Source organism: Cyprinus carpio, chromosome A16 (assembly GCF_018340385.1).
Source record: "Cyprinus carpio isolate SPL01 chromosome A16, ASM1834038v1, whole genome shotgun sequence".
Classification (NCBI taxonomy): Eukaryota; Metazoa; Chordata; class Actinopteri; order Cypriniformes; family Cyprinidae; genus Cyprinus; species Cyprinus carpio.
The window spans coordinates 6,950,737-6,978,493 of NC_056587.1; the positions used below are offsets into that span (position 1 = coordinate 6,950,737).

Below are 27,757 nucleotides of genomic sequence, written 5' to 3' on the forward strand. Positions count from 1 at the left end.
TGCACGGAGAACAATCTGGCCCTGAACATCAAGAAAACAAAATAACTTATTATTGATTCCAGAAGGAAACAGGATGTACATACACCATTGTATATGAATGAGGAGATGGTGGAGAGAGTGTTCACTTTTAAATTTCTGGGCACATATTGTTTCTAACATAGTAACTTCTGGTGTTTTTGCTAATGAGACGCCTAAAGCTCTATTGTATCATAAGGTCCTGTTGCTGTATATTCCTCTGTGAAGTATGAGATGAACCTGCAGCTGTGAACAAACCTACAATTACTAGTAGTAGTAGGGAATAGAATGACATTTTAGAAGCTTAAAAATAAAATTAGTTTAAATGCTTAATCATACATAGCTACCCCAGAAAAGCAGCTCACAAATTGTCATTGCTTTTATCTTTGTATTTCTATGAAGTTTGTTAGCAAAAGTGACAATGATTCTGCATTGTTTCCTGTGGCACAAAAGTGCAGAAGTGTCACACATCGCAGGGGAAGTTTTGGAAATTTATAGCAACAAATGTGGGAAAAGGCTTCTGAAGCATCCGTGCATTCACAATTATGTGTGATAATTCTGCAGCAAAAGAAAACAGGAAAGCATCAGCTAGAAAGACTGAACGGAAGACACAGCGAGAAAAAAAAAGAGAATGACAGCCAGCGATGAGTAGAATGTCACAGCAATTGCGGCCCCATCACAGCTAACCGCATGATGGGTGATTGCCTCATGTGTTTCCCACGAGTCCATCGGAGAGGACACGGCGCTCTCTCGTCTGTCCCTAGCCCAAACCTCCGCCACTGCCTCAGTGGCTGACATTTAAAATGTTGCTTCCTAACCACTTATGCTAATTGTTGTAATTTTCCTGATGAAGCGGCGTCCTGATACCTTGATGCAGCTAAGATAGTTTTACATTTTCTCTGTGCGCACCGCTCGGCCATTCGGTCCGTGTAGTGTCAACTTGGAGTGCTACTGAAAGCCGACAAAATTGCAAGCAAATTGCATCAGATTGCCAACATTGTGAAAAGGTAAATTGCTTGCAAATCTATTTAAACCACTGGCCTATTTTCATCAGCCACCGTACTTGGTATTCATGATTGCTTAATTGGTGACCTTTTCTATTGTGTAGTGCTTTATGGTGTAATGGAAAGCGATCTTTACCAAACCAATTATGCCTTTTTTTTCTTGCCCCACACCCATACATTATAGCTGTGATTGCGATGGCTAGTCCTTTGTAAATGAACTTTCAGATTCCAATTATTTCTTTATATAACTGATGGAGGATAAAGAGTCATTTGTTTGCTATGATGTTGCATTTGAAAGCTCTTTGAGGCTGAGACTGTCAAAGCAAATGGAGGCGCAAAAGCCACAAAGTCGTGCCCTGCTTTTGACTGACCCCTCATTTAGTACCGCTTTCCCTTGCCGGGGACCAATTACGGCCTCAGCTGGTGAAATATTTAGTCAGATTCTTGAAAACAAGTATATTAGCTCCGAATTCAAATGAATGTTTTATCTATGGTAAAGCGTGCTTTTAATCTACTCTAAGCATTCAGACTGTTTTGTATCTCATATATATGTCTGTTTATTTAAATAATAATAAAAAAAAATTATTAAGATTTCTAAAAGTGCAAACATTATACTTGTACCAAAGAAAGTTTTTTTTTTTTTTTTTTTTTGTGGTAAGAAACAAGGTGAATCCTTAACATTTAAATGAATTTTAATATTTAAATAGGGTTTGCTAAAGTCATGGTGAGATGTTTCTAATGTTTCTAATTATGCAGATTATGAAATGCAGAAGTCTGGTCCTTGTTACTGATTGGTCAATACAGGATATAGTAACAGCTCTGATCTTTTCATTACATCTCTGTGCAGCTTCCATAGCAGACTATTTTTTTTTTCAGGGACTGCATCTTCAAGCAGAAGGGATACGTTTACCCAAAAGTTTTAATTCTTTACTCAATGTCATGTCGTTCCAAACATTTATGCATTTCTCCTGAACAAGGAGTTTTAGTAAGAGTCAGTTTATTTTGTTTGAGCTGAACAAGTAACACATTTCCCTAAACATCTAACAAAAGTTGTTTTGTTTACCTTACTTACAGTAGTAAAAAAAAGTTGTCAAATGTTGTCTCAAATTTTCAAATTGAGTCATCAAACAATTTTACCTTGCATAACACACTGCAAAAAATGACTGTGATTTTAAAGTTAAAAAACTGTGAAAATGCTACAGTACACTGTAAAAAATAATCCGTAATATATACGGTAAAAAACTGGCAGCTGTGGTTGCCAGAATTATACCGTAAAAAATACGGTAACACCGTTTTAGGTTTGAAGGTTTTATACCGTAAAAAATACGGTAACACCATCTTACGTTTAACGGTTTTACCTTAAATGTACAGTTTAATACCATAATTTAACTGATATAATATTAATATACCAACTTATTGAATACTGAAATCTGTTTTGTAGCTTTGTAATACACTGGTAACCACCAAAAGCAGGTGGTGATGAGAAAGTCACATGATGAAACAAAGCCCATCACAAGCAGCTTTTATATAATAACATATGTAGAAGGTGCACAGTGTCATACACACAAGCACTAAACACCATCATGGTGAGACTCATTAAACTGCAATATGCAATAAACATTAATTTAACAACATTATATGTAACATACAACCCTAATAAAGATAACAGATAAGAAAAAAAATAAGAAGAAACATAGTTATTTCAAAGAAAAAATTTGAAATGCAACGCAGAGAATTCTGGGAACGTCAGTTTATGGTTTTTCCCTGTAAATTTTACCGGAAATTACCATTAACCATTTAACAGGTTTCCCACCATGCTTGGAAAAATAAATAAATAAATAACCATCATATCACGCAGAGTTCATATTTTTACTGAATTTACATTTGTTGATTATCTCCGTGTTTGCAATATGTGTGTTGAGGCATATGCATTCCATTCAACTGTTGGATTTAATATATTTGCCTATTAGGGTTAACAGCTATAAGAGGCATTATTATGCCCATATCATGTAGTGAGGTTGGAAAACAAAATGTAAAGGAAAAAAAAAGTTGCCCATCGCACATGCTAAATTTGTTATATAATCTTGCATGATGTCTATTCATAAAGTTATTTTTGTTTATGTTGCAGAAGTGTGAAGCTGAGCTGGACTGCTTTGAAAACATAATAAATGGCAAAGGGAAGAGAAGAGCGCTTCAATAACTATTCTGCAATGGCACGAACAATATGCTATGTGTGTGTCCATTTGTGAGTTTGTGTGATTGATAGAGGAGCTGGCTGTGTGGGTGTGTTTTCCTGCTGGCTGAACCCCAGGGCAACAGATTCCTTTGCTCAGATTAGCTAATTTTGATTTTTTCTTTCTTTCTTTTTTTTTTTTTTTAGACAGGCTGTGTGTGAGTGTGTCTGGGCTTCAGGGCACAGACTGTAAATTTTGCCTGCTTCAGAGTAGAAGCTGATTGATCTCTCAGTGTAAAATCGATAAGAAGACACTGTCATTTTTGTAACGAATGAGCCGCTCTGAGGAGATAGATTAAGACTCCACAGATCTCCCCCTGCCTCTCTTTCATCAATCCCACTCTTCCCGGGTTCAACTAGCAGAACCTGCAGCCGGCTTCAATCTCTCGCATGTAATATTAGGCCAGACCCGCATGCTGTCTGCAGAGGCCTCTTCATTATACCGTGTTTATTTCATCCATTTCAGCCGACATGGTAAAATCAAATATTTGCCCCTTTCCCCTCACGTGTCTGATCCACCTTGATTGATCTGTTTTATCATTCGCCAAAATACATTACACCAAGGGGTTGATTAAATCAAAAATTGAGGGCCATTGTCTTTCTCGCGCATCCTTTATCAGAACTAATGTAACGAGCATGCTCATTTGTCTCCAGTTGTTACAAAGAATAAAGTCAGTGGTGCTTTTCAGCTGTCGGCGATGCAGAGATTAGGAGAAGATTAATATAGTGCCTCTCATCTCTCTCCTCTTCCGCTCTCTGTCTGCTCTGTCGCCTCTTGTATCGCTGCGTCGGAGATGCGCCGCCCTCCCTCGTGGGCCCGTTTAACCTTCACTGGCTCATCTATTATAGCACACCTCCAGCTGGGACGCGTGTGCTAAACGCACTCGTCATGCCTTCGCTGGATTGATGGTGGGAGAAACCCATTGCATAATCTCAACTTTTTCTGGGCCATTTTTCACCCATTGTCTGCTGGTTCTTCTGATGTGGACTCATCTTGGGAGTGTGCTTGTGTGGGAGTGTGTGCTCGGAAAAGCATTACTCATTTATCAAATATTAATACATGCATGCTTATGCAATTTACAGTGACAAGTGAATGAGTAAATCTCCATGACATTCCACATGGAAGTGCCTTCACTTCTCTGAGTTTAGGATTGTTATTTTATGGAATTTATTCAACAGAATACACACAAATATTAAACATTATAAATGCTCAATTCAATTTGTTTAAATTTCATATATATATATATTTTGTGTGATCTATTTTTCCATTCTTTTCCATTTGTTTTATGAATTGTGGAGATATTTTTCAAGGGACATATTTTTCTCTGGGCTGTTTATTCTCAAGGCACTTTTTGTTATGCTTTGAATCATGATATCCTCTGAAATATACAGACATTCTTCAGGGCAGCTTAACAATTCAAGACTTCCAAGAAATACTGGTCAACTGCTGACATGTTATCAGCATCAGGTACTTTTGTCAGAGGGGTTGTGTTTTTACTTTACTAGCTAATTTATTAATAACTTATTAATATATTAATATTGCTTTTATTGATAGATTTTATTGTTATCTTATGAAAAGTATGAAATATCATCATAAAGATATGAGTTTAAAATCAAAAATTCTACCTGTCCTTATAAGTAATTTATCAGAATATTTTAATTTTGCTTCAATTTCAATCAAGTCAAATTATGCTAAAATTATATTATTAAAAAATATATAATTAATTGTGTGTATTCAGGATACATACAATCCTAGCTACAAGGTTAACCTTCAACAAAACAAAGGAGTTACCCATTTTATTTTATGTTTTAAAAAAAATAAACATAATACATGATTTGAGATGTGATGAAATGGCATTAGTGAAAATGTCAACAACAAAAAAGAAAAAGACAGAATTCTCAGCATTGTTATAAAAAAAAAAATAGACACACTAGTGCAAAAAAAAAAAGTGTTTTAAAATTATTTTCAGTTTCAGAATAATTGATCTTGATATTTAATACCTGGCTGGTATATACACTGCAAAAAAAAAAAAAAAAAATCCTCTTGGAAAGGAACTGTATGAAAAGTTTTGTGCTTTTGTACTTTTGACATTGATTCTCCAGGGAGTGCAGATCAAATACAAATGTAATTCCTTCTTGCACTCTGACATAATCTTGTAACAATTGGTGCTTGTGTTCAGTAGATTATTTATGACCATCACCAGCATGTGTTAATCACAAGGACAAGCCCCCTCAAGAGTTTGTGGAGAGAGAGAGGGATGTGGATAAACGGCAAGTGAGTGGGAGCTGTGGCGTGTAATACTTGTTTAATTCCCATTGGGTGTGCTTCTTATCAAAGTCAACTGTGTGTGTGGGGTGGTGGGGTGGGGTGGGGGTGGGGGGGGTGTGCTGTTCTGTCAGACCGTTTCTTTTGGACTGGGTAGCGTGTGTAAAATCGGCCAACAAGAGGTTTGGGGTGGTGCTGGTTATGGATAGGAAGCACCACACGGCATCACATGCTGCTGTCACTTCACTCCCCCTTTCCAGATGCACTGCTCCCGCCCCAGGGTCAGCTGTCCCAAAGCGCCGGCTACAAGGACTGGCACAGGGAGACGGGGGCCCACTACATCACCTCCAGCTGGGAGACTTATTACTCCCACCCCTCCTCACCTGGCCCAGCCATTCATAACATCATCAGCTTATTAAATATGTATGAGGTTAAGGACAGGAGGGAGGGGAATTGGCTGGTGGGGAGAGGAGGGGTGGGGTACAAGGGGTTTTGATTCTGCAGGTGGCTTTTAGGTCTGTAATTGGTCCCCACTTGCCTCAGCAGCGTAAAATTGTTTTCATTATGCGTTCACACACGGGCCATGTTAGGGCTTCCCACAGGATCCGAAAAAGAGAAATTTCACTTAAACAAGCATCCAAGCCTGCAAAATGAGGGGGGAAAAAGAAAAAGAGATGGTTTCGAGAGAGAAAACATGATGGGAAGTTAATAATTAACTAGCTTTGTGCAAACAATAGCACAGAGAGGGCTGAAGAGAGAATAAGACAGAGGAAAACAGGGTGAGATTACTCCAAAATAGAAAAAAAAAAAAAAATTCAGTGGTTGGGGGGACGTTACCCCCTCACCCTTGTGGCCCTTGAGAACATCCATAGTCATCAGAGGAGGAGGGAGGGATGTCAGGGGGAGAGAAAGAGCGAGAAAGAGAAAAAAGTTTCCACCTGACTGGAGTTCCCATGGTTTGCCATGCAGGAGGGTAAGCAGGTTTCTGCAATAAACTCAGCCCATTGTCCCCCTAGAAAGGCCAGTCAGGTCCCTCCATTTGGATTCAAGAGTGTCTTCTGTGCTCCTTGCGCTGAACTAATCACTACCGTACTTTATTTAATTGCAGCCAAAAGGAGAGATGCGTTCAAGAAGTCATTCTGATCCCACACACCCTCTCGAGTCCATTTCCTACACCCCCGTTCCTCTCTCACTCACCCTCCTTTTCCTTTTTATTGAGTTGCACAGTAATGCAAAGACAACAAACAGGGTTGCACATTCAATGCAGTTTTGGTTGAGGAGGTGGAGTAGGTGAGTGCTGGGGGCGATGCATGGAGAAATGCTTCCGACCTGGGAGAAAGCAACAGGTCTTGCTGGGAAGGAAGGCTGGAGTGGTCGAGTGGCCGGTAAGCCTACTGGGCAGGAAGCTAACCATAATCAGGTGCATGTCAAAGCCACTATAATGGACTCAAATTCACTGCTCCTCATTTTAAAATGGACATTCGGAGGGAGAAGGTGCAGGGCTTTGTGTGTGATGACTCTGGGGTCAGTTGCTTTGTGCAGGATGGGGGTGTAGGGTGTTCAGATTTATGGGACAGGACCTCCACTTTAGCACACACACACACCCACACACACACGTACATGCACATGCACACGCACACACACACACACACACACACACACACACACACACACACACACACACACACACACACACACAAAAACTTATATCATGAAGAAACTAAGCAGTCATCTTTCTGGTCTGGCTTTTCATCTTCATTAGATCCACATTTGTCTTCTTTTCCCTTTTTTCCCTCTCAGAGGAAGTAAGCACACCTGACCATAACAAAAGTACATAGCTGAGAACAAATATTATAAATTACAGACTTTAGGACAGACATTAGATTAAATGATAGGATTACACATGGAAATGGAGAGCAATAACGATCGGAGATCATTTACAATTACCCATAAGATGTCTTAAGTTGCTCTGCATGACATCGCTCACAACTTAACATCACCCATCACAGCGGGCCACTCATTTAACCCCTCACTGTGCCTGCAAGCCTTGCTAAAACAGGGGATTTCAATGCTTGATGCACTTTTGGGATCCCACCCGGACCAGTTCATTGAGCGCCGTAGGTGGGAAGAGATGAAATATCTGAGCAGGGAAATCCCTCATGAATGGCATCTCTCTGGAATGACAAATGAGGGTTCTGTAGCTGGGGCTTGTGTATGTGTTAGGGGAATTCTGAGCTGATAAAAAGCTTAAGATTTTTAGTATTTAAGTCAATGGCATTGACACTTGTGGTCTTTTTTTTCTGGATCTATTCATTTAAAAAATGCATTTAAACACAGTTCAGGTTATGGAACTTCCCTAATACTTAGATATTCATTCATGAATAATTAATGTTATATATATAAATACTTGAAAAAAATATTTTATGTCTTTATTTTTAATTAATTAATATAAAAATAGTAAGAAAATGTTTTATGATTTTTTTTTAGTTGGTTACGCCACATGACATTTTTTGTCATTGCATTTAACTTATCCTGAAAATGGTGTTTTTTCCCCCCAAACCAAATGAAACCATTATGAATATAAAGAGTGTACTTGCATGACTTTTATACTTGGTTATTAAGTGTTCAGTATCCTAGATTATGAAAAAAAAAAAAATACTTATTACATTTTTTTTTATTTATTTTCGTAGTTCAACCAATCTTCATAAATGTTGTCATTAGGTGGTTCTAGATCAGATATGAAACATTTCCTCTCATTGTTGAGAGGTTTTCAAAAACAAGGGATTAATGGGACACAATTGCCATTCATGATGCTCTCTCTCTTAAGAGATGGGGGGATTTTGCTCTCTCTCTAAAGAGATATGGGGATTTGGCATTGTATGGGCAATTGGGCTGTCCCTCCCTCTCTCTCTTGACTTCTGTGGGGGCTGACCAGAGGTCGGAACCAGCCAATGAGGGCTCTCCGCTGGCCTGTGAAATACTGCATTCTGGTCCCATCATTCTCTCTCTCCCTCTCTCAGGCTCAAAGACTGTTTAAATGGTTGTGGTTTATTATTGCCCACTGAGGGCTAAAGTGATCCTCTGTTAGGCCTGTGGGAGAGGAGGGGCCATAGGACCTGGCTTTCTCTGTGGGTGCTTTTGCCAGACAGCTGTTCAGGCCTTGCGTGACTTTTCATATGGATATGTATGGTAATAGAAGGCAATGGAGTGGGGATGAAGAGGAGGCAGCATTAGAGCCCTCACTCTCTTCAGCACGCCTCTAAGAGCTCCACAAAAGGAGCAGTAAAAGGGGGCCGCACCGGTGAAGCTCCCACTTTTTGTGGGCCTGAATTAGTTCTGCAAAAGCAATGAAAGTGATCTTTAGCCGCGAGACAGGGGAAGTCTGCCCACGGGACCCGGCGAGCTCATTAGCACAAAAACGTCTAGCGCAGACAGATAATTGACTGAGGCAGATTCAACTATCACTCCCCCAGAGTCTGTCACAACAGTTCCTTGAGCGCAGCACACACACGGTACACCCCATCCCCACCCCTCCACCTTCAATGACATGATACAAACACATCCCATCACATTCCATTAACAGTTTGCACTCTTTCCACCATTCGCTCGCAGCTTTTTCTCCCACATCCTGATCTGAGTGCTTCATCACCCAGTGGCGTTTTAACCAGTGACGTTGATGCTGGTGGATTGAGATGAAACCGAGTCAGCTAGTGTGCAAGCCTGTCACCTAGGTCTTGTAGCTTTTAGAATGTGTAATATTTTCGCTGTTCTGAAATCATTCCATCTGTGACATGAAAGAACCTCAGAATGGGACTTGACCATGGGGCTGTGTGTCTATGAAGTTTCATCACTGTCCTTCTCCCCTATCTCCGAATTGGGTAATTAAAACAAAAAAAGTGTGAAAATATCCCATCTAATGATTTTCTGAGAGCTGTTGATAGAGTTTTTTGTTCTGCTGAGCACAAATGACTGTGGCACACATGTTCAATCCCTGCAGAGGCCTCTGCCTGTGCTCATCATGATGGCAGCCTAACTGCTTCGAGGTTAAATTGACTGGAAAATGCTGTTTTAATTTTCATGTTAATTGAAATGGACTAATTGTTAATATATTCACAAGGCAAAAGTACCAAACTAAAATGGCATTTTGATTTCTGTCGAAATCATATTGGCTCTACATGGCAAGTAACAATCAGTAAACTACAAAAAATTGCCAGTTTTATTAGTTTTTTTATCTATCTTCTGATTAAAATTTGAATGTTAGCACTGCCCAGCTGCACCACATTCCATGATTTCCAATAAATTGCAATTCTTATTTTCCAGATATTGTGAAAAAAAAAAAAAAAAGATCTGAAATGATGGGTTCATGATCTTTTTAGCTCCGATAAAGGCTTTTGATAACAGAAAAAAAAACACCTTTTAATACATTTAATCTAATTCTATTGCCAAATGTCCCAAAAAGGAATTACGAGATACGGACGGTGGGGGGTGAATCCGCATCTAACAATCACAGTGCATTTGCAAGAGAGAGAGAGAAAAAGAAAAAAAGACAGAGAAAAAGAATTTTGTCAAGCAGCTAAACAGGCCTATTCTCCATGGCAGCCCCCTTCCTTCACGGGCAACTATAGAAATTAGCCCTTGCCTTCTCTGCGCTCTCACACTTGGCTACACACGCTTGCATGGACACAAGGAAAAGTAAAAAAAAAAAAACTCTTTTCTTTCTGTCAGCATTCCTGGCCAACAATGGCTAGATTAGGCAACGTGAGGGCCCCCCCTTTGGGGGGTGGGGGGCGTATTGAGCGGCCAATGGCCCCAGCAGGAACAGCTGGTGGGGGTTAATGGCGACTGAACTCCGCAGTCGGGACCCTTTCTCTATTGTGTGGGCCACTCATGGGAAGGGAAAGGAGCTGCTGACAGATTCTGAGTTTCGAGGGACCCTTGGTACAGTGTGCAGGGGTCATCTGAGCAGTGCGTGTGGTGCGGTGCTGGTAAGCAACAGAAAGGGACGTGTGGACTGGGGAATCAAAACCTTTTTCCGGGCACATTAGCATCAGTTTAGATTCAGCGTCAAGAGTCGAGAGAAAGACAGAGGGGAAACTCTGCATTTTAGTAGGAGGGAGGTGAAAGTGAAGAAAGGAAGCAGGAACATTTTCACTTCCTTTTTCTTTACTTTCACCGTCTAATCAAATCAATACACGTTGAGGTAATTCAGGATGAGTCAATTAAATTCAATTACTTTTACTCATGTGATTAATTAAATGTTCTTGAGCTCAAGTACACATTATTTTTTACCCACTGTAATCTTTTCTAATTTGAGGTTTCTGTTTTCCAGTAGGAAGCTGCAGTCCTGTTTACTGGCACATTAGATCCAAGCGTCAGGTGCTCCTGCTATAATTATGAGAGCTCAATCTACATCTGTATGTAAATATATGTTGTTTCATGTATTGCAGTATTAGGTACTGAATTCAATCCAGAAGCCCCCTCATATTTCTTAGTAAATCGGATTTTCAAAGCAACTTGAATACATAATAAATATATTAAATAAATATATTTAATATGTGGATTACATGTTAAATATATCAAATATATTTATATATTCAATTCTAATTTGAACCCAAGTCCACAGTTTGAATTAGAACAGCACCATTACACTGATATGTCTTAAACCTTTATGAAGAGCTACATTGTACGCCAAGTGAGCCAGGTCCTCTCAAAAAATAATATTTAAATAAAAATAATAGATGCATCATGCCAATGCCTCCACCGATACTGTAGTAAACACATTCTGATTCACCTTTATGTACACAAAATTGTGTAGACAAGACTGGCTGTCACAAATTAGCGACCGTTTTGTGAAAATTATGCCCCAAGATCACCATCTTGACAGGACATGGTTCCTTTTCAAACAAGGAAGCTTCCTGGTGAGAGCAGAAAGGGTTTAATCCCAAACTCCTGCATGCAGAATTCCCTCCATCTAGTGTCAAGCCACTGTGCTTCACGTCGCTCATTAGTTGCCTGATTATGATAGCACACCGGTGTAACATTTAATCGAGGCTGACACCAGATTTGCCCCTGCTACAAATCCCCCTCTGCCATGTAAATTGAGCCGTTTGAATGAGTATGTGTGTGTGTGTATGTAAGGGGGTGTTTGATATGGTGCAGCAGCCTTGGAAATGAAAGATTAGTGTGGAGATGAGACACAGGGGATGTCTGGCCTCTGCTCTCAGTACTGTGATTACAAAGATGCCTTTGGAGCGTTTGGTGTTTTCTACGCAGTGCAGTGGCACTGGGCTGAGGGAGATGAAATGAACATTGCTTTTCTCACTCCATCCCTGGTGAACATTCAAGAGAGCCCTGAGAAAATCACTTTGCTCTCTTGACAGTCAAGTTTTCTGTTACTGTAAACTGGCAAAATAGACAGTTTTACTGAATATTTTCCTGTCGAATTTGGAAAATTCTCAGTTTTCATTTTCAGAATTGACCCAGAAGGAAAGATTTGAATGCAAGACATTTCCTTCAGTGTACCCTTTTTGTCCTTTGAGATTAATGGATAGGTGCTTGATAGATAGGTTTGGGGATGAAATATTATGGGTTGCCTGTACAATGATGAGATATCCTGTGTTGACAACCAATCTTGTCTTGGTATTTTGGGGATGTTAAGGCATTTCAAATGCAGTTTTTCCTTTCAAGGCATTTTCTTTGATTCACATCCAGGTATCATTGAAGAAAAATTCGCACAGACCTTGAGGTAAGCCACAAGAAGTGATTGCTTTGTCTATCAGTCATTAAAGCTATCAACCTTTATGATCTACTGCAGCACTGTCACTTGCTTCTGTGACAATCATTATGAAAGATATATGTGCATGGACTCTTATTGACTCCATCATGAACAATAATTTATACAACTTTTATGTCTCTCACACACTGTGTAACACATTTCACGACCATTTAAAGATGCACTCAAGTAATTTTTCCTTTTTAAAAAGAGTTTTTAGGTTAAAAAAAAAAAAATAAATATATATATATATATATATATATATATATATAAGTATATATATATATATATATATATATATATATATATATAGATATACTGTATATATATTTAAAGACATGACATACAATTTTTTATATAAATCACATTAAAGTGTTTTGGATCACCATAAATGCTTCTCAGTATTTGGCAGTATATTTTAACCATTTTTAAAAAGGCAATAGAAATAATTATGAAAATACACATAAATATGTATGTAAGTCTTGGGTCAAGTAAGTTTTAGGTCAAACCTTTTGATTGCATTTAATATTAATTCAAACTATAATACATTTTAATTTAATTGCAGTTAATATGAAGATAAGAGTCTGAAAACATTACAGTTTTTTGTTTTGAGTTAGTTTAATTACATTATTTGTATTGTTTTTTTGTTTTTATGTATTGTTATTTTTTCCTTTTTAGGGCATGGGGGCAATGCTGTTTAAAATAACTATTTTCAGCTGACTTCACTCTTCTTCTGAGATGTGAAGTCATTAAATGGGCAGATTTCAGGAATCTTGTATATAAAACAGCCCCGCACTCTTCATGTAACACCTGTTTTCATCCCTCCCCCTCTTTTCCACTCTGTAATGCTACTAGAGGGCTTGAGCACAGCCAGAGCTGGGACGTGTGTCGTCCTCACCCCCTCCCATCAGTAAACATTTCATTTCCTTGTCCTGTCAGTAGTGTCTTTGCTCTGTGCTTGTTGGCAGGGCCCCTAATCTGAAACACAAACTCACTTTTGTAGATTAGCCACTTCATCTTCCTTTTCTCATTGAGGACACTGATGTCCCCCCCACCTCTGCGTCCCGGCAAGTTATGCCGTTCCTTTTCTCCAAGCTCGGCTGAGCCACTCTAGTCCAGCCCTACTGTGTTTGTCGTCCTCCCAGTTTGTTTGCCTAAGTCATTGTCTTTTAAAATGGCTCTTAAGACAACATCTCATTGGAAGTGGCATATGATTCCCCGGTGACGATCAGTTGCCTTCCTGCCAAATGTTTATCACTGAAGCCTGAGTGAACCACATCAGTCTCCACTGTCCCTCTGTGCTGATGATGGATTGGAATTGCATTTGCATACTGTAACTCAACATAGCTCTGCAGAACTAAATTACAATTCCTTACAACTGCAATTACCCTGGGAAAACAGCCAGCACTGAGTTCTCTTGGAAGAGCTGTTTTTCTCTTCTTTTTTCCCTCCCTCTCTTTTATGACAGACAATGAATCCTGGTGCAGATACATAGCTACCTGTTTTTACATGTCCCCTCTTTCCTCAAAAACACCTGTGCGCAGTGGTTGTCTCATTGTTTTTCGCATCCTTCGATCATAAAGATTGAGAGACCAAAGAAACGACAGCAGGAGGCTCTCACTGACTCATTCCTCCTTTCTGGCGCCAGCTCGCTGTATGCATCCTGCCACCACTTAAAAAAGCTGGTTATGTGATGTAGAGGACTTGAGTTTCCAGATGCTAATCATACCTGTCACCATAAATTCAACAGCTTTGGCTTGGGGCAACCGCAAATATGTGAACTGAACTTCAGTTACACACACCGATAGGTTTCTGACATTAAAGCAACATCTCAAGCATTGCAATTTGCAAGTTGTATTGTATTGTTGCATGTACAGTATCTATCTATCTATCTATCTATCTATCTATCTATCTGTCTGTCTATATATATATATATATATATATATATATATATATATATATATATATATATATATATATATTATTATTATTTTATTTTTTTTTATGGGGGGGTGGCGAATGATGTCTGGCTTATGGTAGATGTCAGGTTTTGGTTTCAATAACTGACACTTTTAATCCAGTCAATTTTTTGCTTCATTCTTTCATTATAAACCATATAATATATATATATTGGCAGTAAATTATATGTGTGTGTGTGTGTGTATTCATGTTTTAGATAAAAGTATGTGAATCTTTGCTTTCAGTATCAAGTGTGATCCAGACTTCCAAAACCATTCCCAAACATTAACTTTGTTCTACTTTAAGTATTCTTAGGTAGAACAACTTGTGTGTTTGGGGTCATTGTCTTGCTGCATGACCCACTTTCTCACGTTCTCGGACAGATGTCCTAACATTTTCCTTTAGCATTTGCTGGTATAATTCAGAATTCACTGTTCCATCAATAATGGCAAGCCGTTCTGGACCAGATACAGCAAAATAGGTCCAAACCATGATACCACCACCGCCATGTTTCACAGATGAGATATTTTTTATTATGTTGGAGTGCAGTGTTTTCCTTTCTCCAAACGTAATGCTTCTCCTTTAAACCTAAAAGTTCTATATTGGTCTCATCCATCCATTAAAACTTTCTCCAGTAGCCCTCTGGATTGTCAACTTAATCTTTAGCAAACTGCAAAGGGGCAGCAATGTTCTTTTTGGAGAGCAATGGCTTTCTCCTGCATGCAACACTGCCATGCACATCATGGTTGTTCAGTGTTCTCCTGATGGTGGACTCATGAACACTAACACTAGCCAATGTGAGAAAGGCCTTTAGTTGCTTAATTAGTTACCCTGGGGTCTTTTGCAACCTTGCAGATGATTACACGTCTTACTTTTGAAGTGATCTTTGTTGGTTGACCACTTCTGGGGAGGGTGACGATGGTCTTGAATTTCCTCCATTTGTACACAGTCTGTCTGAATTTGTGGAATCCAAACACTTAAGAGATGGTTTTGTAACCTTTTCCAGCCTGGTGTGCAACAACAACTCTTTTACTGAGGTCCTCGAAGATCTCTTTTATTCTGATTCACTTCCACAAACATGATCAAATTATCAATAATATTTAAATAAAACAGTGCATACACTGACACGTGATAGTCATCCCACTGATTGAAAACACATCTGAACAGATGGACTCTAATTTCACCTTCAAATTAACTGCTAATCCTAGAGATTCACTTTTGCCTTTAATATATATATATATATATATATATATATATATGATAAATATAGTAATACATTATAGAAAATTATATCAAATGTGTTGCATTTATAATATATGTGTGTATCTTACATTTTTATATAGTGCATAAAAATGTATGTTTTAGCACTTTATATAACACTTTGTTATTAGATTGTATTTAATTTTTTATTAGACTTTGTGTGTGTGTGTGTGTGTGTGTGTGTGTGTGTGTGTGTGTGTGTGTGTGTGTGTGTGTGTGTGTGTGTGTGTGTGTACATATACATACATCCATTTATATACAATATGTTTTTTTCCCTATAAATGCCTAAAAATCTTTTTTCTAAAAATCATGTTAAATTGTTTTCTCAAACAATATTTAGAATGTTACAAATAATAACTGACCACATATCATTTCAACTTTAAATTAGACATCCTTCTAGATCTATACACACAGAATCTTTCCTAGAGAAATATAAATGTTACTGTTTTCCTAAAGTGCCAGGAATATTGCAGCATTATGGATTAGTTGTCATGTCCAGCGTCCTCTTATTGATGGCAGAAGAATGTGAAAGCAGCTAGCGACCTGGACGTAAAAGATCAGGATTTATAGCCTGGAATCTCTTGAACAATTTTATCAAAAGCCCATTCCAGCATGGCATTTTTCTTTGGCTCATAAATCAGTGTTGTGAAGCCCCTTTGGTGAACAGTAAGAGGAGATAGATGAGCCAGGGGAGAGGTCAGCGCTGATTTTTCACCTCAGCATCCTGTCATGGGCCTTAGGCAGCTGTTGTGCCTTTATGAATTGGTCTTTTACTGACTCGTTGTGTTTTTAATTTGTTTTACTCGGTTTGAGCAAAAGGAAAGGAAAAAAAAAGGGGTATTAGGACCTTGCTTATCAAAGCCTGGCTGGAGATAATGTATTGATCGTTGAAGGACTTGTGCGTGTTGGCTGGCCTCTTATGCAGTATAAAAATTGAACAAACTTTTGACAAATGAGAGAGCAAGACTTCAATTTGCCCATCTCTGAATTGATAAGTAGCACAAGACTGTCTCATTTTTCTGTTCGATATGTATATCAGTTTGGAAGTAATGCTGCAGATTGCATTAGACAGTTGCCAGGTGCATGTGTGCGAGAATCAGAATATCACTTTTAATAAATGTTATGGCTGCAATATGTTAATGAATGTACTGTATGCAACAGATGCGGCAAGTGTGAATGTGACAGCCTGCGGCCTCTCTTAAAGCTTAACTGATTTATCCCTTCATCCGTCATGGCAGGCCTGTTTGTGGTCAGGCACACACTCTCCCGTCTGATTGAAAGGCCTTCATTTGCTATGCGGGTATGTAAAGCAGAGGACTCCCACTGACCTTGGCTCTTTGAATGATGTCAGTGAGTGAAGCATTTGAAGCACAGAAGAGACAGTTGAGTGGAGGCCTAAACCACCACGACAACCTGCGTTTGAGTGAATTCAAGTGTAAGAGGTGCTGTTCGTGTAGTCGCATCTTTTTATCCATGGTAGACCGATCTTTAGAAACATCAAAACAGCCTATGATAATGGCTCCACTGTTAGATATATGAGCTTATTTTCTGAAATGATCAAAGGATGAGACTGTGTACACTGTAAACAAATGCAATCAGACACAATAAATGCTGAGAGCCAAGATTTAACAATCATTTATTGAAGTAAAATAATCAGAAAGTAATCAATCTCAATCAATCAGGTTAGCTAATTTTCTGTGAAAACATCACTGTAAGAAAAAATACCATATTGCATAAACATGGGATGATTTTTTTTTTTTTTTTTACATATTGCATAAACATGGGATGATTTTTTTTTTTTTTTTTAACTTATTAAAGGAATAGTTCACCCAAAAATGAACATTGCTGACAAGATGTAGATGAGTTTGTTTCCTCACTGGAACAGATTTGCAAAAAAATTTGCATTACATCACTTGCTTATTGTGGTTTGTGTGTGTGTGGTTGGTGTGAGTGTATGAGTATATGATGATGATAAGTAACAAGCATGACTCCAGTCCATCAGTCTTGTATAGTGAAAAGCTGTGTGTTTGTAAGAAACAAATGCATCTTTAGGGAGTTTAAACCGTCACTTACGGCCAAAATACTAGTCCATAATCCACAATAATGCTTCCTCCAGGGAAAAAGTCCATCCCCTATTGTCCCTAACATCAAAATCCACTGACACGTTTGTTTAGAGCTGTTTTGGACTGTTTTTGCTTGTGCTAAACTGTACATATTTCTCTCCTGATTCAGAGGAGATTACTTCTTCACTGGAGGACTCATATGGAGTTCACTCATCTTTAACAATGTTTTGATGCATTTGTCATAATTTCAATGATTTGACTAGTGCTGCTTGTGTCAGAGCTAAAAAGGTCTTAATGGAGAGTGATACTACAAGCAGGAAACACTGAGTTTAAGCATATAGGCAAAATCACATAAGAAATTCAGATTATAGGTCCTTTTCACTTTAAGATGTAAAAATAAAATGTAACTAGTGGTTAGCAAGCAGGCAAATAAAAGGAAGTCTATAATTTAAACCAGTTCAAACTGCAGAAGTTAGCTAATGTACATGATTAGACATGAAGGACACTGGTTTTCAGAAACCTAATAGTCTTGTGAATAGTCTTGTGAATAATAGAAAGTGTAAATGCTTCTGCTCTTACGTCTGATCACACAGTACCATTCAAACATTTGGGGTTAGTCAGATTTATGTATATATTGATTGATTGATTGATTGTTTGATTGAATTAAAAATATATAATTACCTTTATTAAGCAAAGATGCATTCAGTAATAATAATTAAAAAAATGTTTTCAACATTGATAATAATAGGAAATGTTCACCAAATCAGTACATCAGAATGATTTCTGAAGGATCATAAAGACTGGAATAATGGCGGCTTAAAATTCAGCTTTACCATCAAAGGAATAAATAATATTTTAAAATATATTGAAATAGAAAACTGATATTTTAAATTGTAATAATATTTCATAATATGACTGTTTTACTGTATTTCTGAGATCAATATTTGTCAGGTGTGAACTTTTAGTATGAGTTGTCAACCAGGCTCTCAACAAATATAATTTTAGATAAAATCAGTAAATGTACAAGAAATTACTGTAATACAAAAAAACCAAACAAACAAACAAACAAACAAACAAACAAAAACAGGTAATAATTGTGATTCTACAACATTTACAAGGTAATTTCCTTGTCCTGTATACTGTGGAAACACATATAATTGTCGATAGTTTTTAATAAATTGCAGAACTACTGTAACATGAAAACTAAGACTACAATTCACTCCAAAAGTGTGTACAGTTTCTCTCTGGTCTCTCACCTGAGGCTCTGCTGACGTAGTCAGTTAAGATTACTGGCATTCCTGTAAGCTTGGCCCGAGGGGAGTTGGCTGCTCAATGAGAATGTTTAAAGGTATATGCTGTGGCGTAATTTATTGTTGCTCTCCGTTTGAAGCTGGGGTCAGAGGTCTGTTTGTACCGGTGGCCCCTGTGATCATCCTCAACAGGTTATGACCAAAGTCAAAGAGTCTGAGAGACAGAAAGATGCATCACCTGTAGGAAGTACCTGTCTGAGCACCCATTTCCATTTTTCACACAGGAGTGTTATTTTCTGTTATGTAAATTTTATTCATCTTGGTCTTCCAACTAGTTGGCATTTTTTCTGTGGCTTTCAACTGAAAAGCGAGGCGTCAAGGATCTGTCTCTCCCAGATGTAGTGTACCGCATCTCCACACGCCACAGACACATGCCAAAACATGCTCTTCTGCTTCATTTGTCTTTTTTCCTTTCCTGTAATTTTTCATGTTAGCTACCTACCACTTATATCCCAGTAAATTTCCTCCTGGTGAAGAACAGTGACTCAGAATAAGGCCTTCAAAAAGGAACTTTTAGAAATGGCACACCCATGAAAACACTTTAAACATGTCAAAGTGCTTTTAACTCTGTGGACAGACTTAACGAAAGATGCCATTCACAGATTTTTTTTTTTTTATTTTTTTTTTAAGAGGGCAACATTGGCAATCCTGGCACTTTTGGTGTAATAAATGAAATAAATCATGTAGTGCTGTCAAATGATTAATCGCGATTAATCACATCCAGAATAAAAGTTTTGTTTACATGATATATGTGTGTGTACTGTACCGGAGTGCTATGGTGGCTAACAGCTAGCACTGAGCACAACAAGTTATTTGGACATGTTTACTTTTTAATATGAGTAAAGGGACATGGAATCACAGATGCACAGACTTTATTTACAAGTGACAGGTGAGTGCTTTATTATTTGACGAGTATTGAGTTATGGACATTGTTATGGAGGTGTACATGGTTGTTGATAATACTGTGGCGTGATGTGTGGTTGTCCAGCATTTGTACACTTTTGCTCCTGTGGGCGCGTCGTCATTTAAGAGTGACGTGAATGTGCATAGTGACCTGTGTATTGGTGGATTACATTTAGTGATCCATGTAGGGAAATTTACACTGCATTTAACCCACCCTAATTTAGCCTACTGTTGTTGTTGAGAACCTGTGTGTGGCATAATATGCGCATTATATGCATATGGCTGCTGTAACAGAGATGTGTAAGGGTATTTAGTTTACAGTTGCTTACTGAAGGCCCTGACTGATATTGGACAGGTAACCGTACCTTCAGGTTGAGAGACTCAGCCGAATCTGACCAACCAAAAATTGCTATCATTGGGTCGGGGAGTAAAACACAGTTATAAACTTTGGCAAAGAACTGGAATATTTATATCCAAAACTCTGAATTTGTACTCAGAATAATAAATAATACTGACTAAAGTTAGGCAGACCCAGACCCCCCAATTGCTTATGTTTATGCAAATGAGTCTTGGATATATGGGCATTTTTAAAACCCCATATGAAAGGCATAATAATGGATTCAAGATTTCTAAAGTATGATTTGGGTAGGAAAACGGGTATATTTTGAAAAAGATATAAGAATCTCCGAAGGCTCACCATTTTAACTGCATTGATGCGGCCGATCATTGATATGGGGAGTGATCTCCATCTTTCTATGTCCTGCTTCAAGTTGTCTAGTAGCCTGAGAAAATTGTATTTAACTAAATCCTTTGGATTCTCAGGGACAACCACGCCTAGGTAGAATGTGCCATGAATGTTAACCATGAAACTTAATCATAAAAGCATTGTGCATTAATTTGGCTTTAAACTCTGAGACGGCATGATACTTCTGCTTAACAGAAAACAATATCAGATCCAAAGTAACCTCAAAGTTCATGTCTATAGTAAAAAGTTGTATAAAAGCACAGCCAGCTACAATAAGATGTTTCTGTCAAAGAGCAGCCCATAAAATATTCTGTAAATGTCTGTATCATCAACTCACTCAGACCACTTCAGTGAATCACAAGATTTCCTTCTCTGTTTTGAATGTCCTAATGATTTCTTTCTCCCATCAAATCAATCAATAGCAAACAAGTCCCACCAGACAGCTAGATAACTGTTGGGATTTGATGAGTCAATCAACAGGGGGAAAGAAAAGCACTCCAGTCTCCAGTGTACCTCCAGACCACCTCCATACGCATCTGCCCAGTCTGGTTTGGCAGGCTGGCCACTGCAAAAACTGAATTTTCATAAGGAGTGTAAAAGGCTGTGATTGCAGCAAATCCCAGCCGGAGCTCAAGGCCTCATCTACCATCATCAGACAGGACAGACGTAAATACTAAGCGCAATCAACAAACAATCTTCATCTGGGCAGCAGGAGAATAATCACCAAGCTGAACTTTACAAAAAATTAGGATATCAACAAATGTTCACGTGATTTGCGAGAGATGCAAATTAGGATTTGCATCATAATAGAAACATTTTATACAGTGCGAATAACAATGCATTTGTTGTATAGGATAATGTCCTTGCAATTGATTCAAAGAGATGACACAGTAAATCCAAGAAATACACAAATTCCAATACGCTTTTAGACATAAAGGTTCCAAAAGCGGGTTTTCACAGTGATTCCATAGAAAAATACATTTTTTGATTCCCCAAAGAACCTTACAGTGATCAGTTTTTAAAATAACTATTTCCCTTTATCCACTATAAAGAATCTTTTGTGGAATAGAAAGGTTCTCTGGATGTTAAAGGTTCTTCATGGGACATTAGATGCCAATAAAGAACCTTTATTTTTATAAGAGTGTATATTGTAAGTATGAAGAACGTTTTAATATTCTAATGAACCTTTTTCCACTATAATCTTTTGTGGAATGCAAAGGTTCAGTGGATGTTAAATGTTCTTCATGAAACCATAGATGCCAGTAAAAAACCTTTATTTTTTAAAGTGTATTCTGGAATGAGTGGCAAACATTTTACAATCTAATCAATGTTTTGTGGAATGGAAAGGTTCAGTGGATGTAAAATGTTCTTCATGAAACCATAGATGCCAATAAAGAACCTTTATTTTTAAGAGTGTATATTGGAATGTTTATTGTAATGTGTAAAATAATACAACACACACAAATAGGCACTGTTAAGGTATCAGATAGGTAAATATGACCATCAATACCCATCGTTCTGTTATCCAGTGCATGAACCGCTTTCAGTCTGAGCACATACAGAACACTGTCTATAGGCAGCGGTGGTAAATTGGGGTGCAGGGATGGTCTAATTGCGGAAAACTCCGGCTAGCTGATTGTGATTTCAGTGTGCCCACAAAGTGTTAAATTACAGGCATCCTCAACCCAAAGCAATGAACCTTTAGATGCTGGTTGCTTGGCAACAACTAATTTAAGCTGGCTTTGTGTGATATGGTACTTTTTTATTTGGCTGGAAAAAAAAAGGAAAATTGTTTTGCATATCCGCATCCCTGGGGAGAACTCACGGGGGATTTGGAAAGCTGGAGGGGTTAGAAATTAGCCAGTCTTTAGATATTAAGAGTGTAAAAAATAAGGAATTTGGAGGACAAGAATGAACAAACTATCTTAAAAGGCTCTGTCAAAATAGGAAGTGTAATTGTAAAACACTGAATGTTAGAACTTAGAAAGATTGCAAACTGCTTTAAAAACAACTTGAACACTTTAGACTTGCTTATTTAAATGAGAAGATACTGAGATAATGGTTGAGATGAATGATTTCGTTTATGTCAGAGTGCCAAGTGTTCATTTAGATAGTCAAGGCAAACACTGACACATTTTTGGTTTGGTTTTTTACAATATCAAAACACTAAAATCTGCCTAAGAAGCCAAAACACTTTGGTTAACATTTCTATAAGCCCTTATGAGAGATGATTGTAAAATGACAGCAGATGAAACCTTGTAAAGAAAGAGAAGAGTGCTGTTTCTCCCATACAGCAAAGCTGTGAAGACTGTCATTAAGACCAGTGCCCTATTGAAATCTAAATTCACTGGAATCATTAGAGGCTTGGACCTCCTTCTTCCTCTCTTGGCATTCATTGGGCAGGAAACCAGATGACTGCTGGGAAATAAACAGCACATCAGTGACTCGGCATTAATGTAAGACAGATAAGAGACTTTCAAGCGTCTTAGAACTATATAATTAGCCATTGCTTTCTTAGCATTTGAATGGGCACTTAAACTTTGAAAGCTCTCATTGTCTTCAGTTACTGCCCTGTACTCTTAGCATCAGTTAAGCCTTCCATTCAGGAGGAAATCAAAGGTCCCAAAATTAAAATTAAGGACAAGAAGCCTTGCTTTTGTAAATCAAAGACATTTAGCACTTTTTTGTTTTGTTTTTGCATCCATTTATTGTTATTTTAATGGATTACTTTCAAAGCTGTCAAAGTGAAGATAACGGAGATGCTGTCTTGCAGTGCGCTATGTGTAGCCAAATGACATGAAGACCTGTGGACATGGTGTGTGAGAACAATTACTGGGGAAATGAAATATCACAGGAGAAAATGTAAAGATAGTTTGCATTAATAACTGTTTATTATTATTATTATTATTCATTCTATTTGATTTGTACAATTGGAAAATTGTTTTATGCCAAGTTGACTTAATTATTATGTGCTCAACAATGAAAACTGATTCAAATGAATGAAAAAAGTGTGCCAAGTTCATAGCAACACACTTTTTCTATTCATGTTGGTTCCATATAGTTTTTGAAAAACTTTTATACCATTTTTAAAAAATAATACTTTATTGACTCTAAGTTGTCATGTGGTGTAACCATCAAGTAAAAAGTAATATTATATTTTATATTTTCTCTACTCTACTTTTTTTTTGAAAATGTTTAAAATAGGTACAAAGTGTATATATATATATAGTGAATTATTAATTCATAAATATCATTGCACTTTTAAGGCAGTGATACCACATTACTTTTGTTTTAACTGATAATTTTTTTTTCTGCTTGGTCACACCACATGACTCTGATTTGAACAAATGTTCGAACAATATTCAATATTAACAAAATTTTTCAAATATTATTATTAAATTAAACATTACTGTTCCCTTTCAGTCGGTCACTCTCGACGTCGCATTGCAGCAGTGGTCGCGGTCTCAAGGATAGAAAGAAAAAGATCATCTTTCGTGCAGACAGCCACACTTGGAGTGTGCGGTGGCCAGTTCCCCTGCATGCTTCAGGACTATTAGAGCAATCTCTAAAAAAGCAACACGGGTGATCGCGTCTTTTTAAAGATGTCTTATCACCCCGTGTTTTTCTGGGTGGGTCGCTGTCTCACGTGTCTGGGTATTAAGCACACTGAGCAAGCATTCTTGGATGGTGCATGGTCTATTTGTGGGTACATGACCATCTTGGATTTGCATGAAAGACTCTGTTACATCAAACGTGGGGGGGTCCCTCTGCCTCTGACGCGATCCAATGTTCGTCCCAGCAGTTGGGGCAGCGCTGCATCTGGAGGAGCCAGAGCTAATTTGAGGATCACAGTGACGGCTTCCACAGTGTGAGCTTGTCACCCCTTAAGCACTCTGCAGCCGGTGGAGCGGCCGGAGGGGCGTGCTGGCTCCTCTACAGGATAGAGGGAGCCGGCCGTTTCCTTCAGTTCGCCCCCTCGACACCAAATGTCGATCGCTGCATCGGAGGGCAAGCTCTCTCTCTCTGGGGATGACGACCTAGCTGCATTGCCCCTTTTGGGTGTGGCAGTGTTGTCTGAGCCAGACCCAGAGATGACGGCTATACCTTCCTGGGCTGCCGTGAGTGTCGGGTTCATGTGGAATCCTCCACCATGTCCAAATCCTTCATGGCTGGATGAATGGTTTCTTGGTGGGGGTCGCGCTGGTTCTCAGTGCCCCCCTGCGGCAGTGTTGCCAAGTCTGCGGTTTTCATGCAGAACTGGGCTACTTTAACACTGTTGCCGTTGGTTGTTTTTCTTATCCGTAGGTTGAAGCGACCCAATAACATGATATTTAGACCCTGGAATGCGAATTTTACCGGAGGATCCCTGACAAAAAACGTGTATTTTACCAGGAATGCGATTTGTACGGAGGGAACCTGCCTCGAAATGCGATTGGGCTACTTTTGGGCTAGTTTTGAGTCGGAATCGGGTAGGTTTTGATGTGACAACCTGGCAACCCTGAAGAGCTCACAAGATAGTGGAAGTCACCTTTTACTGCCTGAAACAAGTCTTGTAGATCCTCCGCTCTCACCACCCTCGATGGTGGAGCCGCTTTTGGATAAGCAGGCATTCCCTGGAGCAGTATGTGGCCATGCAACTGTGTCCAACAGCCGCTGCCACTCTGCTGGGTGACCTGTGCAGTGCTTACAGAGCTTGTGGCAGATGGCTTCTGCCCTCCACGCCATGGCGTTACTGCAGGTCCATCAGGCTAAAACCCTGAGAGACCTGCACGAGGGTGGCCACTACCTGGCAGTTCTACATGAACTGCATGCAGCTACGGACCTCGTGTCTGCACAGTCTCTGGGTTGTGCGATATCCACGCTAGTGGTCCAGGAGCACCATCTCTGGCTGTGTCTGGCTGACATGAAAGAGCATGATAAGGTGCAGCTCCTAAATGCTCCTGTGTCACAGACCGGCCTTTTTGGCGTTGCCCAGCAGTTCTCAGTGGCACAGAAGCAGACTGAGGCAATCAAACACATCATGCACCGGAGGAAACGTGCTGCTTCCACCCCGGCTGCAGTCCCTCAGCCTGCTCGTCACCCACTGTGACTGCCCCCACTCCCACGCAGCAGTAGCAGTCTTCAACCAGGCAGTGTCATGGAGCCGGTTGGGTCTTCGGGTCAACTGGGAAAAGAGCAAACTCATGCCAACGCAGAGGATCTCTTTGCTCGGCATGGAGTTGGATTCGGTCAGCCAGACACCACGCCTCACCCAGGAACATGCTCAGTCAGTGCTGAACTGCCTCAAGACTTTATCAGGCAGTGCGATGGTCCCACTGAAATTCTTTCAGAGGCTCCTGGGGCATATGGCTGCTGCTTCGGCACTGGCTCCATGGCCAAGTCCCCAGGTGGTCATGGCGACGCGGTACTCACCGGGTTCAGACTACGCCTGCTTGCTGCAGAACCTTCACCCCGTGGTCAGATCCCTCATTCCTTTGGGCAGGAGTGCCCCTGAAACAGGTATTCAGGCATGCTGTGGTATTCACGGATGCTTCAGCCACTGGCTGGGGGGCTATGTACAATGTCACTTAACCCCCTCTGGGAGGAAGGACACGCTTCCCAGTGTTATCCAAGTCCTACTGTTGGGTTGCGAGGAACAGCTGTAGTCAAACTTCTCTGTGTAGAGCCGGTCCTATCATCTGCCTTATATGAAAAATCAGGAAGTCTACACAGGGCACTGGAGGGGACAGCACCTGTGGTGTGTTGGTGGCGATCGCAATTCGTTGGTCATCACCAACATGACATAGAGAGTGACCGACAGAAAGGAAACATCTCGGATATGTATGTAACCCTCGTTCCCTGAGGGAGGGAATGCAGACGTCACATCCCGTCGCCACAGTTGCTGTACCACCGCTGAGCTGCCGGGTCACCGGCTCGGCTCCTCAGCGAAAACATTTAATGCGGTGCACCTGCTGCCTCCTATACCCCCTTTGTGGGGTGTGGCAGCCAAATGCGAAATCCGCATGCCAATGTCCATTGGCTCGTTTAGTTACACTCAAAGTGGATTGGTCTCTCTGGCAAGATTTGTTGGTCATCACCGACGTGATGAGAACGAGGGTTACATACGTAACCGAGACTAATAATATTTGAAAAATTTTGTTAATATTGAATATTATTGAATGAAAGATTATGCCAAAATATTTAATAGGGTTTTCTTTTCTTCATTATGATATCAGCACAACCGTACACAATTGTATATAAATAAATAACTAAAAGTTGATTTTAAAAATTGATTTAAAAAATTCTTCTTTTCACTGTAGAAGAGGAATATTCAAGTCACTGTGTGTATGATTTTTTTATTATTATTATTAGTTTAAGGGAAAAATGTGTAATTGTGTATTTTTATTTGAAAGAACATGAGATAGATTTTGAATTATAGCGGCTTGACCAAAATAGCATATAGTACATCACATCTAACAAATGTGGTCAGGTGGTTAGTGCTGATGAGCTACAACATCATGGAAACACAGCAACAGTCTGTGAAGTCCCTTCACTGCCATTCCTACAGCGAAAGGCGCTGGCAGTACCATCTGTGTGCCCCACTATCCCTCTCTGCAGCTACTGGTACTCACACGGCACTAATGATAGAGGACAACTTGTCATTGTGTCCCGAATATGACTCCCATCGCTATTTACCACAACCTCCCACAGCCTTGCTGTCATCAAGACCAGACACGACTAAGAGCTGCATTTCCCGGGCCGTGGTTTGGCGGACTCAGTGAAGGACTGGATTATTAGGGCCTAATGATGGGGTCAGCTACAGGACAAAATCTGCTTAGGAAAGCTGGTGCTCCTGTCTCAGACCTGCTGCTGATGGCAGAACTGATCACGTGTGAAAAGCCGCCATGTTGCAGTGGCATCGTTGTGATCCCATATTGCTTTAGGGGCCCACAGGACAGGGGAGCATGAGGAAACGTTGGAAAGCAGATGTGAAAAGGTGTATGAGACTGAAGGTTTTTACTAACCTCTTCGCTCTGCTTAGCAAAATAGATGTTTAGAGTGTTTAAATTAATAAATAAAGTTAAATATCTAGATACAATCAAATTGACCCTATTGGATTCAACACAATTAACCAAAAATCACACTATGAAAAACTATGAAAAAAGGGTTAAAATAACTTAAACACTACTTCTACTAATTCTCATACTTCACATTACAAAAAATAATCATGTGAATATAATTTTTAAA

The 27,757-nt window shown here is 39.3% G+C and overlaps 1 pseudogene; it reads right to left on the bottom strand.

Annotated features, from left to right (window-relative positions):
• Nucleotides 1–24,665, bottom strand: part of LOC109072200 — a 72,717-nt pseudogene extending 48,052 nt beyond the window's left edge.
• Nucleotides 24,666–27,757: the final 3,092 nt, after the last annotated feature.